Genomic DNA, 11076 nt, shown 5'->3' on the forward strand with positions numbered 1-11076 from the left:
TATTGTAAAGCATATGAGATGAATGGAGTGATTCAAAGCAATAGATTGCTAACAAAGAGATAATGACTAAACAAATGAATCATATAGCAAAACTTTTCATGAATAGTACTTTCAAGACAAGTATCAACAAGACTTGCATAAGAGCTAACTCATAAAGCAATAGATTCAAAGTAGAATGCATTGAAGCAACACAAAGGATGATTAAGTTTGAGCAATTGCTTTCAACTTGTAACATGTATATCTCATGGATAATTGTCAACATAGAGTAATATAACAAGTGCAATAAGTAAACATGTAAGAATCAATGCACACAGTTAACACAAGTGTTTGCTTCTAGGATAGAAAGAAGTAGGTAGACTGACTCAACATAAAGTAAAAGAATGGCCCTTCGCAGAGGGAAGCATGGATTACTATTTTTGTGCTAGAGCTTTTATTTAGAAAACATAGAAACAATTTTGTCAACGGTAGTAATAATTCATATGTGCTATGCATAATACTTCCTACAAGTTGCAAGCCTCATGCATAGAGTACTAATAGTGCTCGCACCTTGTCCTAATTAGCTTGGATTAACACGGATTATCGATGCATGACATATGTTTCAACCAAGTGTCACAAAGGGGTACCTCTATGCCGCCTGTACAAAGGTCCTAGGAGATCAATTGCATTTGATTTCTCGTTTTTAACAGATCTCAACTTAGGACATCCATACCGGGACAACATAGACAACAGATAATGGACTCCTCTTTTAATGCATAAGCATTCAACAACAGATAATATTCTCATAAGAGATTGAGGTTGTATGTCCAAACTGAAAACTTCCGCCATGATACATGGCTTTGGTTAGCGGCCCAATGTTCTTCTCCAACAATATGCATACTCAAACCATTTGATCATGAAAATCACCCTTACTTCAGACAAGACGAACATGCATAGCATCTTACATGACATCCAACAAAGGTAAAAAGTTGATGGCGTCCCAAGAAACATGGTTACCGCTCAACAAGCAACTTATAGAACTAAGACACATAACTACATATTCATCACCACAATAGTTTTTAAGCTATTTGTCCCATGAGCTATATATTGCAAAGATAAAGGAATGAAATTTTAAAGGTAGCACTCAAGTAATTTACTTTGGAATGGCAGAAAAATACCACATAGTAGGTAGATATGGTGGACACAAATGGCATGGGTTTTGGCTCAAGGTGTTTGGATGCACGAGAAGCATTTCCTCTCAGTACAAGGCTTTGGGCTAGCAAGGTTGTTTGAAGCAAACACAAGTATGAACAGGTACAGCAAAACTTACACAAGAACATATTGCAAGAATTATAAGACTCTACACTGTCTTCCTTGTTGTTCAAACACTTTACCAGAAAATATCTAGACTTAGAGAGACCAATCATGCAAACCAAATTTTAACAAGCTCTACGGTAGTTCTCCACTAATTGATTAAACTACATGATGCAAGAGCTTAAACATGATCTATGAGCGCTCAAAACAATTGCCAAGTTTCAAGTTATTCAAACCATATGAAGCATTTTCTGATTCCAACCAAATAACAATCAACGAAGCAATTTTCAGCCTTCGCCATGAACATTAAAGCACAACTAAGAACACAAGTGTTCCATATGAAAAAGCGGAGCGTGTGTCTCTCCCACATGAGCATGAATTTATTCAGAGAATGAAAATAACAAAACGGAAATAAAAGCACACAGATGCTCCAAGTAAAGTACATAAGATGTGACGAAATAAAAATATAGTTTCACTAGAAGTGACCTGATAAGTTGTCGATGAAGAAGGGGATGCCTTGGGCATCCCCAAGCTTAGATGCTTGAGTCTTCTTAAAATATGCAGGGATGAACCACGGGGGCATCCCCAAGCTTAGACCTTTCACTCTTCTTGATCATAGTATATCATCCTCTTCTCTTGACCCTTGAAAACTTCCTCCACACCAAACTTCAAGCAAACTCATTAGAGGGTTAGTGCATAATCAAAATTTCATACATTCAGAGGTGAAATAATCATTCTTAACACTTCTGGACATTGCACAAATCTTCTGAAAGTTAATGGAACAAAGAAACTCATTCAACATAGCAAAAGCGGCAATGCGAAATAAAAGGCAGAATCTGTCAAAACAGAACAGTCCGTAAAGACGAATTTTACAGAGGCACTTAACTTGCTCAAACATAAAAACTCAAAACTAATGAAAGTTGCGTACAAATCTGAGGATCACGCACGTAAATTGGCAGATTTTTTTGATTTTTTTAAGAGAGTTCTGCGCAAATTTGTGACAGACAGCAATTCTGTTTCTGCGCAGCAATCCAAATCTAGCATCAACTTCCTATTAGAGACTTCACTTGGCACAACAATACATGAAAATAAAGATAAGGAGAGGTTTCTACAGTAGTAACAACTTCCAAGACACAACAAAACAGTAGCAAAATAAAACCATGGGTTATCTTCCAAGAAGTGCTTTCTTTATAGCCATTAAGATGGGCTCAGCAATTTTAATGATGCTCGCGCAAGAAATAAGAGTTGAAGCAAAAGAGAGCATCAAGAAGCAAATACAAAACACATTTAAGCCTAACCCACTTCCTATGAAAAGGAATCTTGTACACAAATAAATTCATGAAGAACAAAGTGGCAAGCATAGAAAAGCAACACAAGCGCAATTTCAAGATTCTCAACATAAAGAGGGGAAACTTAATATTATTAAGATGCATATAACCATGTTTCCCTCTCTCATAATAACTTTCAGTAGCATCATGAACAAACTCAACAATATAACTATCACATAAAGCATTCTTGTCATGAGCTACATGCATAAAATTATTACTCTCCACATAAGCATAATCATTACTATTAATTGTAGTGGGAGCAAATTCAATAAAATAGCTATCATTATTATTCTCATCACCATAATCATCATATATAGGAGGCATATTGTAATCATAATTAATTTTCTCCTCAATAGTAGGTGGACTGAAAATATCATATTCATCATTGCAAACATCATATATAGGAGGTAAAGTATCATCAAAGTAAATTTTCTCCTTCATGCTTGGGGGGCTAAAAATATCACAACCAGCTTCCCCAAGCTTAAATTATTCCATAGCTTTAGCAATAATGGTGTTCAAAGAGTTCGTGCTAATAACATTGCTACAACTATTTTGCAAACAAAGTTCCATGGGTTTTTTAATTTTTTCTTCAAACACATCATGTCCTAATTCAAGATAAAGTTCATAAAGATCTCTAATTTTTTTGTTGTTTTCCATTAAGCCTAACTAGTGAAAATAAAAACAAGAAACAAAAAGATTTAATTTCAGAATCTAAAGGAGATAGCTTCGAGCACTCACACACCGGCAACAGTGCTAGGAAATAGCTTAGTAGTCGGAGGATGTGAATACCTTTTACCTTACCTCCCCGGCAACGGCGCCAAAAAATAGCTTGATGTCTACTCACACTTCTTTTCCTGTAGACAGTGTTGGGCCTCCAAGAGCAGAGGTTTGTAGAACAGCAGCAAGTTTCCCTTAAGTGGATCACCCAAGGTTTATCGAACTCAGGGAGGTAAAGGTAAAAGATAGTCCTCTCAAGCAACCCTGCAATTAAGATACAAGAAGTTTCTTGTGTCCCCAACACACCTAATACACTTGTCAGATGTATATGCGCACTAGTTCAGCGAAGAGATAGTAAAACACAGGTGGTATAGATGGTGGTAATATTGCAGGAAGTAAAGATGCAGTAAAACAGTAAACAAGCGATGTTTGCAGTATTTGGAAACAAGGCCTAGGGATCATACTTTCACTAGTGGACACTCTCAACATTGATCACATAATAAATAAATAAATAACTTCTCCTCATTGTGCTACATACACTCTTTTGTTGGATGACAAACACCATTCATTGTGTAGGGCTACAAGAGCTCCCTCAAGCCGGAGTTAACAAGCGCCACAACATTCAGAATTCATATTTATGTAACCTTAGAGCATAATAGATCTTTGCAAAATAAACCGAGAACTAAAATAGCATACACACTGTCACCATTACACTATGAAGGGGGAATAGATCACATCAATACTAGCATAGTAATAATTAACTCCATAACCTACAAGAGATTATGATCATAACCTACGCCAAGAACTACATGATGCACACACTGTCACCATTACACCATGAAGGAGGAATAGACTACTTTAATAACATCACATGAGTAACACATAGACTAATAGCGATACAAAGCTCATCATATGGATCTCAATCATGCAAAGCAATTCATGAGATCATTGTATTGGGGTACATGAGAGAGAGATTAACCACATATCTACTGGTAGAGCCCTCAGCCTCGAGGGAGAACTACTCCCTCCTCATCATGGGAGATAACAGCGGCGATGGAGATGGCGGTGGTGTTGATGGAGATGCCTTCCGGGGGCAATTCCCCGTCCCGGCGGCGTGCCGGAACAGAGACTTCTGTCTCCCGAATCTTGGCTTCGCGATGGCGGCGGCTCTGGAACTTTTCTCGTATCGTGGCTTATCTTTTTAGGGTTTTCACGACGGAGACTTTATATAGGCGAAAGGGCAGCCTCGGAGGGGCCCTGGTGGGACCACGCCATAGCCTGGCGCCCCCCTCTGGCCGCGCCGCCATATGGGGTGGGGCCCCCAGGGCACCCCTCTGGCGCCTCTCTGGCTCTCTGGAAGCTTCCGAGGGAAATAAGGTCCTGGGCGTTAATTTCGTCCAATTCCGAGAATATTTCCTTTGTAGGATTTCTGGAACCAAAAACAGCAGAAAACATGAACTGGCACTTCGGCATCTTGTTAATAGGTTAGTTCCGTAAAATGCATCAAAACGATATAAAGTGTGAACAAAACATGTAGGTGTTGTCATAAAACTAGCATGGAACATAAGAAATTATAGATACGTTGGAGACGTATCAGAGAGTAATAATTTTATGCATGTAGCTCATGACAAGAATGCTTTATGTGATAGTTATATTGTTGAGTTTGTTCATGATGCTACTGAAAGTTATGATGAGAGAGGGAAACATGGTTATATGCATCTTAATAATATTAAGTTTCCCCTCTTTATGTTGAGAATTTTGAAGTTACTCGTGTTTTATCTTCCTATGCTTGTCACTTTGTTCTTCATGAATTTATTTGTGTACAAGATTCCTTTTCATAGGAAGTGGGTTAGGCTTAAATGTGTTTTGAATTTGCTTCTTGATGCTTCTTTTGCTTCAACTCTTATTCCTTGCGAGAGCATCATTAAAATTGCTGAGCCATCTTAATGGCTATAAAGAAAGCACTTCTTGGGAGATAACCCATGTGTTTATTTTACTACTGTTTTGTTGAGTCTTGGAAGTTGTTACTACTGTAGCAACCTCTCTTTATCATGTTTTTTGTGCCAAGTAAAGTCTCTATGGTAAAGTTGATACTAGATTTGGATTACTGCGCAGAAACAGAATTGCTGTCTGTCACGAATTTGCGTAGATCTATCTGTAGAAAAATCAAAAAAATCGGCCAATTTATGTGCCTGATCCTCAGATATGTACGCAACTTTCATTAGTTTTGAGTTTTTCCGTCTGAGCAAGTTAAGCGCCTCTGAAAAATTCGTCTTTACGGACTGTTCTGTTTTGACAGATTCTGTCTTTTATTTCGCATTGCCGCTTTTGCTATGTTGAATGGATTTCTTTGTTCCATTAACTTTCAGTAGCTTTGTGCAATGTCCAGAAGTGTTAAGAATGATTATGTCACCTCTGAATATATGAATTTTTGATTATGCACTAACCCTCTAATGAGTTTGTTTAAAGTTTGGTGTGGAGGAAGTTTTCAAGGGTCAAGAGAAGAGGATGATACAATATGATCAAGAAGAGTGAAAGGTCTAAGCTTGGGGATGCCCCGGTGGTTCATCCCTGCATATTTTAAGAAGACTCAAGCATCTAAGCTTGGGGATGCCCAAGGCATCCCCTTCTTCATCGACAACTTATCAGGTCACTTCTAGTGAAACTATATTTTTATTCCATCACATCTTATGTTCTTTACTTGGAGCGTCTATTTGCTTTTTTTTTGTTTGAATAAAGTTGGATCCCGCCATCCTTGTATTGGAGATATTACGCTCCGCTTTTTCATATGGAACACTTGTGTTCTTAGTTATGCTTTAATGTTCATGGCGAAGGCTGAAAATTGCTTCGTTGAATGCTATTTGGTTGGAATCAGAAAATGCTTTATGTGGTTTTGAATAACTTGATACTTGGCAATTGTTTTGAGCTCTCATAGATCATGTTTAAGCTCTTGCATCATGTAGTTTAATCTATTAGTAGAGAACTGCCGTAGAGCTTGTTGAAATTTGGTTTGCATGATTGGTCTCTCTAAGGTCTAGATTTTTTCTGGTAAAAGTGTTTGAACAACAAGGAAGACAGTGTAGAGTCTTATAATACTTGCAATATGTTCTTGTGTAAGTTTTGATGTACCTGTTCATACTTGTGTTTGCTTCAAACAACCTTGCTAGCCAAAGCCTTGTACTGAGAGGAAATGCTTCTCGTGCATCCAAACACCTTGAGCCAAAACCCATGCCATTTGTGTCCACCATATCTACCTACTATGTGGTATTTTTCTGCCATTCCATAGTAAATTACTTGAGTGCTACCTTTAAAATTTCATTCCTTTGTCTTTGCAATATATAGCTCATGGGAAAATAGTTTAAAAACTATTGTGGTGATGAATATGTAGCTATGCGTCTTAGTTCTTATAAGTTGCTTGTTGAGCGGTAACCATGTTTCTGGGGACGCCATCAACTTTTTACCTTTGTTGGATATCATGTGAGATGCTATGCATGTTCGTCTTGTCTGAAGTAAGGGTGATTTATCATGATCAAATGGTTTGAGTATGCGTATGTTAGAGAAGAACATTGGGCCGCTAACCAAAGCCATGTATCATGGTGGAAGTTTTCAGTTTGGACATTCATCCTCAATCTCTTATGAGAATATTATTTGTTGTTGAATGCTTATTGATAACCCACAAGTATAGGGGATCGCAACAGTCTTCGAGGGAAGTAAAACCCAAATTTATTGATTCGACACAAGGGGAGGTAAAGAATATTTATAAGCCTTAACAACTGAGTTGTCAATTCAGCTGCACCTGGAAAAGCACTAGTAACAGGGGTGATGTGAAAGCAGCAGTAATATGAGAGCAGTAGTAACAGTAGCACAACAGCAGTAGCAGTAATATAAGAGCAATGGCACCAGAAAATATCTGATACTACTTCCAATGACATATAGGACGAGTATATGATGATGAGAGATGGACCGGGGTTCCCAGCTATCTACACTAGTGGTAACTCTCCAATAACAAGTGTTGGCTGAACAAATTATAGTTGGGCAATTGATAGGATTGAAATAGCATTAAGACAGAACATCAAGATTATTAATCATGTAGGCATGTTTTCCATAAATAGTCATACGTGCTCGCAATGAGAAACTTGTACAACATCTTTTGTCCTACCAGCCGGTGGCAGCCGGGCCTCTAGGGAATCTACTGGAAATTAAGGTACTCCTTTTAATAGAGCACCGGAGCAAAGCATTAACACTCCGTGAAAACATGTGATCCTCATACCTACGCCTTCCCCTCCGGTTGTCCCGATTGCTTGTCACTCTGGGGCCTCGGGTTCCAGACATAAACATGTGCAAACAACTTGTAGATACAATCTAAGCAATAATTATAGAGCTTAAATCTAAGATCATGCCACTCGGTCCCTAGTGACAAGCATTAAACACAACAAGATTGCAGCAACAATAACTTCACAAACTTTATAGATAGACTAATCATAATGTAACAATCCATCGGATCCCAACAAACACAACACCGATTACATCAGATGGATCTCAATCATGTAAGGAAGCTCATGAGATCATTGTATTGAAGTACATGGGGGAGAGAATACCAACTAGCTACAGCTAGAACCCGTAGTCCATGGGGGAACTACTCACGGAGCATGATGGAGGCGGTGGCGTTGATGGAGATGGCTTCCGGGGGCACTTCACCGTCCCGGCGGCGTGCCGGAACAGAGATTCTGTCCCCCGAATTGGAGTTTCGCGATGGCGGCGGCGCCCCTGGAGTCTTTCTGGAGTTTCGTCAATCGGTCTCGCGTTTCTAGGTCGAAAGGGGTTTTATAGGCGAAGAGGCGACGCAGGAGGGTGCCTGGGCCCCCCTCACCATAGGCTGGCGCGGCCAGGCCTGGGGCCGCGCCGCCTTATGGTCTGGTGGCCCTCTGGCCCCTCTCCAACTCTCCTTCGGTGTTCTGGATGCTTCCGGGAAAAATAAGGTATTGGGTCTTCGTTTCGTCGAATTCCGAGAATATTGCCCGAACAGCCTTTCTGGAACCAAAAACAACAGAAAACAGGAACTGGCACTGTGGCATCTTGTTAATAGGTTAGTTCCGGAAAACGCATAAAAACATTATAAAGTGTGAGCAAAACATGTAGGTATTGTCATAAAACAAGCATGGAACATCAGAAATTATGGATACGTTGGAGACGTATCAGCATCCCCAAGCTTAGCTCCTACTCGTCCTCGAGTAGGTAAACGATAAAAAAGAATAATTTCTGAAGTGACATGCTACCAACATAATCTTAATCATACTATTGCAAAGCACATGAGATGAATGAAGTGACTCAAGGCAACGATCTATATTTGCTAACAAATAGATAACATATAGCAAAACTTTTCTTGAATAGTACTTTCAAGACAAGCATCAAAAGTCTTGCCTAAGAGTTAACTCATAAAGCAATAAATTCAAAGTAAAGGCATCGAAGCAAAACAAAGGAAGATATAAGTTTTAGCAGTTGCTTTCAACTTTCAACATGCATATCTCATGGATAATTGTCAACACAAAGTAATATGATGAATGCAAATAAGCAAGTATGTAAGAATCAATGCACAGTTGACACAAGTGTTTGCTTCTAAGATGGAAGGAAGTAGGTAAACTGACTCAACATAAAGGTAGAAGAAAGGCCCTTCGCAGAGGGAAGCAGGGATTAAATCATGTGCTAGAGCTTTTTAAGTTTTCAAATCATATAGAGAGCATAAAAGTAAAGTTTTGAGAGGTGTTTGTTGTTGTAACGAATGGTAGTGGGTACTCTAACTACCTCATCAACCAGACTTTCAAGAGCGGCTCCCATGAAGGACGTTATTTCTACCAGCAAGGTAGATCATCCCTCTTCTCTTTTGTTTACACATGTATTTTAGTTTTATTTGTTAGATGACACTCCTCCCAACCTTTTGCTTACACAAGCCATGGCTAACCGAATCCTCGGGTGCCTTCCAACATTCACATACCATGAAGGAGTGTCTATTTGCAAAATTAAGTTGCTTACTGATAGATCAGGGCAAAACATGTGAAGAGAATTATTAATGAAAGTTAATTAATTGGGGCTGGGAACCCCATTGCCAGCTCTTTTTGCAAAATTATTGGATAAGCGGATGAAGCCACTAGTCCATTGGTGAGAGTCTGTCAGAAGTAAATGACAAGATCGAAAGATAAAACACCACATACTTCCTCATGAGCTATAAAACATTGACACAAATAAGGAATAATATAGTTTGAATTATTTAAAGGTAGCACATGAAGTATTTACTTGGAATGGCAGGAAATACCACATAGTAGGTAGATATGGTGGACACAAATGGCATAGGTTTTTGGCTCAAGGTTTTGGATGCACGAGAAGCATTCCCTCTCAGTACAAGGCTTTGGGCTAGCAAGGTTGTTTGAAGCAAACACAAGTATGAACCGGTACAGCAAAACTTACATAAGAACAAATTGCAAGCATTATAAAACTCTACGTTGTCTTCCTTGTTGCTCAAACACTTACCAAAAAATATCTAGACCTTAGAGAGACCAATCATGCAAACCAATTTCAACAAGTTCTACGGTAGTTCTCCACTAATAGGTTTAAACTACATGATGCAAGAGAAACATGATCTACTTGAGAGCTCAAAACAATTGCCAAGTATCAAATTATCCAAGACAATATGAAGCATTTTCTGTTTCCAACCAAATAATAATAAGTGCAGCGGTTTTCAACTCCGCCATGAACATTAAAATAAAGCTAAGAACACCAGTGTTCATATGAAAAGGCGGAGCGTGTCTCTCTCCCACACAAGGATTGCTAGGATCCGAATTTATTCAAACACAAACAAAAATAAAGACGCTCCAAGTAAAGCACATATGATGTGACTGAATAAAAATATAGTTTCAATAGAAGAAACATGATAAGTTGATGAAGAAGGGGATGCCTTGGGAATCCCCAAGCTTAGACGCTTGAGTCTCCTTGAAATATGCAGGGATGAACCACGGGGGCATCCCCAAGCTTAGACTTTTCACTCTTCTTGATCATATATCATCCTCCTCTCTTGACCCTTGAAAACTTCCTTCACACCAAACTTCTCATAAACTTCATTAGAGGGGTTAGTACTCAAAAAAAATTTAATCCACTTTAGTCCTGTAGTGACACATTGCAAGAACTCAATAAAACATTAGCTACAGCTCTCCACGTCTAGAAAGCCTCACTTAAAGTCCACAAGAGACAATGCAAAAAACAGAGACAGAATCTGCCAAAACAGAACAGTCAGTAAACACGAATTTTTACGAGGTACTTCCGTTGCTCAAATCAGAAAACTTAAACTAATGAAAGTTGCGTACATATCTGAGGATCACGCACGTAAATTGGCAGATTTTTCTGAGTTTCCTACAGAGAAATCTACTAAAATTCGTGAGAGATAGAAATCTGTTTCTGCGCAGAAATCCAAAGCTAGTATCAACCTTCTATTAGAGACTTCACTTGGCACAACATTGCAATAAAATAAAGATAAGGATAGGTTGCTACAGTAGTAACAACTTCCATGACACAACAAAAAAGTAGCAAAATAAACACATGGGTTATCTCCCAAGAAGTGCTTTCTTTATATCCATTAAGATGGGCTCAGCAATTTTAATGATGCTCACATAAGGGTGAGAGTTGAAGCAAAAGAGAGAATCAAAAAGCAAGTTCAAAACACATTTAAGTCTAACCCACTTCCTATGCATAG

This window comes from Lolium rigidum, unplaced genomic scaffold, assembly GCF_022539505.1.
Source record: "Lolium rigidum isolate FL_2022 unplaced genomic scaffold, APGP_CSIRO_Lrig_0.1 contig_17643_1, whole genome shotgun sequence".
In the NCBI taxonomy this organism is placed as follows: domain Eukaryota; kingdom Viridiplantae; phylum Streptophyta; class Magnoliopsida; order Poales; family Poaceae; genus Lolium; species Lolium rigidum.